The sequence below is a fragment of the Piliocolobus tephrosceles genome, chromosome 13 (assembly GCF_002776525.5).
Source record: "Piliocolobus tephrosceles isolate RC106 chromosome 13, ASM277652v3, whole genome shotgun sequence".
Lineage (NCBI taxonomy): Eukaryota > Metazoa > Chordata > Mammalia > Primates > Cercopithecidae > Piliocolobus > Piliocolobus tephrosceles.
The window spans coordinates 22,559,410-22,564,665 of record NC_045446.1 but is presented as its reverse complement, the minus strand read 5'-3'; positions in this window follow the sequence as shown (position 1 = coordinate 22,564,665).

Below are 5,256 nucleotides of genomic sequence, written 5' to 3'. Positions count from 1 at the left end.
ATTGGCAGAACTGAACCAATTAGTCAGTGCTGCTAAAGTGACTGCATACAGCTGATTTCACAGAGAGGGCAAATATGTAATGATGCATGCTACTGGAGTACATTTTTTAAAAACTACAGATTTAAGTCTCAGATAAAGGTAATAACACTCTTTCAGGAAATTTTGAGTGTTCAAATTTGTGGTTATAAAAACACATAAGAGAGCATTTTTAGGCCATTCTGACACATTCCAAACTCATTCTTAAATAAAATAAATCACACAATCAGCTCTCCTTGAGGCTGGAGATCGGTTTTTGTAATAAGGAAAGGCCCAGCAATGTATCCCCATTTCATTCATTCCAACTATGCAATTCAACTACAGTTCACGTTTTAATTTTCTTTCTCTCGTATATTTCTATCTATAATTTGTAAAGACAACAATGATTTATATTTATAGGGATAATGAGAATAAAAAAGAAGGAGAGCAATACCCTTTTAGACAAAGACAATCCAAGAAACAAGCAAAACAAAACCAACAAAAAACTTTTTGTGATGTGCAAATATAAGGTTCACTAATTCCTGCTGGTTGTCACTTTTGATTGTCTCTCCTCTCATTTCATCCATATCCTCTGCTCCCCTCATGAGTGGAGAAAAAAAATGTGTGATTAGTGAATGTCACCAGTTGGACTCTCTGAGATTCACTGAGGAGTTTAGAGTGTAGGAGGTTTTGTAGAGCATGGTCTTGGGATTCATATCTGCAGAAGAGAAAGGAAAGAAGCAGGTTTGGACAGAGGGAGAACTTGGGCTGCCAGGAAGTCTTAATGGAAGTCATAAGTAACTCTACAAAAAACTTGGAAGAATGCATGACCCTCCAGAGTTCTGAGTGGAGCAAGGGTGCCAGACTTTAATGCTGCCCTGTAAACTGATCATGGATGCTGGCAGCTCAGGAAGGGGCACCCAATCTTGAGCAAGGTGGCTGTCTTCAATAGAGGCATTTTCTGAAATGGGATAGTAGGGCATAGCACTTTGTCCACTGCACTCTCAGTAGCTGAGGGAAGAAGTTCATCATTCCTGAATAAGGATCCAGATACCACATCACAGCATCTTTCACACTAACAATGAATAATTATTTTTTATTTAAAAACAATGAATTGCATGAGACCATATAGGTAGCTATTAGTGTATTATTTACCCATGACCTATTGACTGCCTAATTCTGGAACAGATCTAGTGGGGAAAAAATACCCAACTGGTACAGGACATTTTGTTCGAGAGAAATTGAATCCATTTAACACTACTAACTTAAAGGCAGGCAGAACATTACAAACTGGTAGCTGAGGAAAAGAAAATTGGTTCCACAGGCTCATAGAGAAGATGCTAATGAATATTAAGGGAATCAACAGGGATGAAGGGCCTGGATTTGGGTTGTATGTTTGAGAGCAGTGATAGGTAAAACAGACAGGTGGGAATAAGATGGTTAGTGCCAAAGACAGAAGGTTGTGTTATGCCCAGACCGTTTGTTCCCCAAAGAAGACCACCAGAGTCCAGAGTCAAAGCCAAGCGGCAAGGATCTTTACTGCAAGTTCGAACGTGGTCCCTCCATTCCACAGCATACAAGAGGGCCCCGAATGATGCATGTGCTTGCTTTTTATAGCCCGATGTAAACAGGTTATAGAGGAACAAGGGAATTCTTTTGGTTACAGCATTACAATTGGTTAACATTTTAAGTTATACCTTTAGCAGTTTTCTATTGGTTCCCACGCTTTCAGTAAAGCCGTAAACGGTTGTGACCTTATTGGGGGTCTCTCCAGGTGGTGTTTTTCCAAAGTTGCGATATATGGTGTGTTTGTACTGGGCCCAGGAAGTTGAGATATATGGTGTGTTTGTACTGGGCCCAGGAAGTTGAGATATATGGAGTGTTTGTACTGGGCCCAGGGCTGAGGAATGTGTGAATTGTGAGAATGTGTTTGTGTTGGGCCCAGGAAGTTGAGATATATGTTTGTACTGGGCCCAGGGCTGAGGAATGTGTTCTTTCAGTTGTACATGCTATGCATAAAACAGGTAGGGGATAGAGGCAGAAGAGTGTTTCCCCTAAAGCAGAGGGAGGCAAGTTTGAATAAATTAAGAGGTATAAAATGTCAAAATGACTTGGGTGCCAGATTGAAGAGACTGAATGCCACTGAAAATGAAATACAAAGCTAAATACTTCAGTATGGAAGTCATACAATAAAAGGGGAGCTTTCAAATATTAACATGGTGTGGGGATAGAAGATATTTTGTAGAAGACTGGAAATCACCCTCTTCTTGGTTAGGTTGCCAGAATGGGAAAGGTGAAACTTCTGAAGTTCCCATGACATACACACACACAAAATGAGCACTGAAAGACATACCGTAACGTAACCTGTCCAAAGTCACCACACAAAGAAATGATGGAGCTGGCAGTCGAAACCATGACTGCCTTCAAAGTACCTTTTTTTGCCACCATTCCACACTGCCAGAATGTTAGAAGACCTGCCTGCAAGGTGCTTTTCCTACCCAGGATTGTTCTGAAAGTAAGAAAATCAAAACACTGGCATTGATTTGGAGCACAATATAGGTTTCACATCTTGACAGTATTTGGGAAATTAAATTGGATCTGTCACCATTTTATGATTAGTATAAGATAGAGCCCCATTTTGCCTCTAAGCACACTTTCCGAGACAAATTGCTACATCTTTAAATAATGGATTCAATTCTGTGCCAGGGAGTAGTCCTGGTGTGGTGAACAAAGCAGAAAATAAGACAAAGTCCTTTTGTCATGAAACTTATATTTTACTAGACAGAGACAAGTAATAAACATAAATATAAGAAGAAATAAAAATCTAAATACATTAATATAATTTCAGAAAAGTATATATTTTAGGAAGAAAAGCACAGGATAATTTTATGGATAATTACTGATAAATGATAGGAAATGTGTTCAGTGGTTTTGTTTTTGTTTTTAATGTTCCACCACTTAACTAGCTTCATATTCTTGGGTAATCGGTCTGTGACTCAGTTTTCTCACCTATCTTAGAGATCTGATGTGGTGATTAAAAGATTAAATATATAAAACGTGCTTTCACCAGGGAATAGAGTAAGAAAGAGTTCAATAAATGTCAATGCATGATTAAATGTTATTCGTATTCCTGAGAATGAGGACTTCACTTTTCCCATCTCTTCTTTCCTGTGCAGAAGGAGGAAGTCTCATCTGCCCAGAATGTTTCCTGGTAAAATTTCCTGTTTCAGATTATGTACGCCCCATAACCTTGATGTAATTTGTCCTCCCCTCACTCAATAGCCACTTATTAAATGGCCACAGCCTGCTAGACATTGGCTTTCTTAAGGGGAATTTAATTCAGAAATTACTGAATTCAATTCTTTGGGTTTGTTTTGTTTCTCCATAATCCCCTACACTGGTTTATCAGCCTGCCAGAGAAGCAGAAAGATAGCCTCCAGGGCTCTGTCAGCTGGGCCCAGCCCAGACATCAAAGAATATTATGAATGTGTAAAATTGCCTTTGGCAAATACTATTTACAGACCCTCTGGCACAGTTATGCTGAAATGATAAGAAATGTCACAGCAACCTACTGCATCGAATAATAAACATTTCCTGCCTTTAATATCAACTACCCACTTATCCAGAACTCAGAATGGCTCGCAATCACAATAAAGGAAAAAAGCAAAGGTTGGGTTTATTTTTGTTTTTGCTTTTGCTTTTTACTGATATGCCACAATGCTTCCTATTAATTAAATCAGAGGTATAGCCAGGAGTGGAACTTAGTGAGATTATCTATATTATTCACTCGAAATATAGTTTATCCATTTTAATTAAATAAGTTCTAAATATAACCACTTGTAATTCTTCTACACCCTACAACTAATTAAAAATAAAATTAGTTAACATTTCTGTGTGACATCATTAAAAAATATTCATATAAAAATGCAAATATCCCTATGGTATCCTGTGTATTTACTTGCATCCCTCTGTGATGTTGATGACCAGAGTATTAAAACTTTGTGTGAATATAAACCTGTGGGCAAGGCTTTTTTTTTTTTTTTTTTTTTTCCTAAAAGTTCTCCCTGTGTCTAGTCATCTGCCTTCTACTTGTCTCATCTTGGCGTGCTCTGGACACTGGTTATAGCTTTGGGAAGCCTATTAAATTTCACCTCCCTGGATGTTCTGTTTCAGAGAAACTTCATGTTAGGCTGATATGAACACATTGACATCTACTCTTTATTTCCTTATGTAGTATATTAGGGCCCTCTTAGTGTGCTAAGAGGTCTTCAGTCGTAAGAAAATACCATTGTACAAAGTGACTAAAGAAACCACCATGAGAACTAGAGATTAGGTAGAAAAACCTGAACAAATTGCTGGAAGCTCAGTGTGGACAAGCCAGATAGTTAAAAACTCCACAGGGACTCAGTCTTAGCAGCCCTCCAGACTTTTGTAAATTTTACTCCCTGGAGCTTGACCAGGTTCTCACAGCAAATATCAAAAGAACATCTCCAGGTGCTTCTGGCAGCTGGAGAGGAAATGAAACATTTTGAAATACGCCAGAGCACTCTTTTCTTCTTAACAAGGCTGGCTCTCAGGACAAGCCATTTAACCAAAGCGTAACATGCCAGGATTTTATCAGAGCCTAACTGATCAGAGGAAAAGGAATACCCAACTCTAGCCCACTCTCATCATGTTATCCCACCTAAGAGGTGGGGAGGACTGAGAAATACTTGTGAATTTCATAGTCCAGAGGCATAGGTTCACTAAGACCTAATCATAGGACTTTCGAACTCTTCCCTTCCCCGAACACCTTGCAACCACCTGACTAAATGCCTATTTACAGTGTTATGCCCAGACCGTTTATTCCCCAAAGAAGACCACCAGAGTCCAGAGTCAAAGCCAAGCGGCAAGGATCTTTACTGCAAGTTCGAACTTGGTCCCTCCGCTCCGCAGCATACAAGAGGGCCTTGAATGATGCATGTGCTTGCTTTTTATAGCCCGATGTAAACAGGATATGTAAGGTTATAGAGGAACAAGGGAATTCTTTTGGTTACAGTATTACAATTGGTTAACTTTTTAAGTTATACATTTAGCAGTTTTTCTATTGGTTCCCGCGCTTTCAGTAAAACCACAAATGGTTGCGACCTTATCGGGGACTCTCCAGGTGGTGTTTTTTTCTAAAGTTGAGATATATGGAGGAATGTGTTTGTGCTGGGCCCAGGAAGTTGAGACAAATGGAGGAATGTGTTTGTGCTGGGC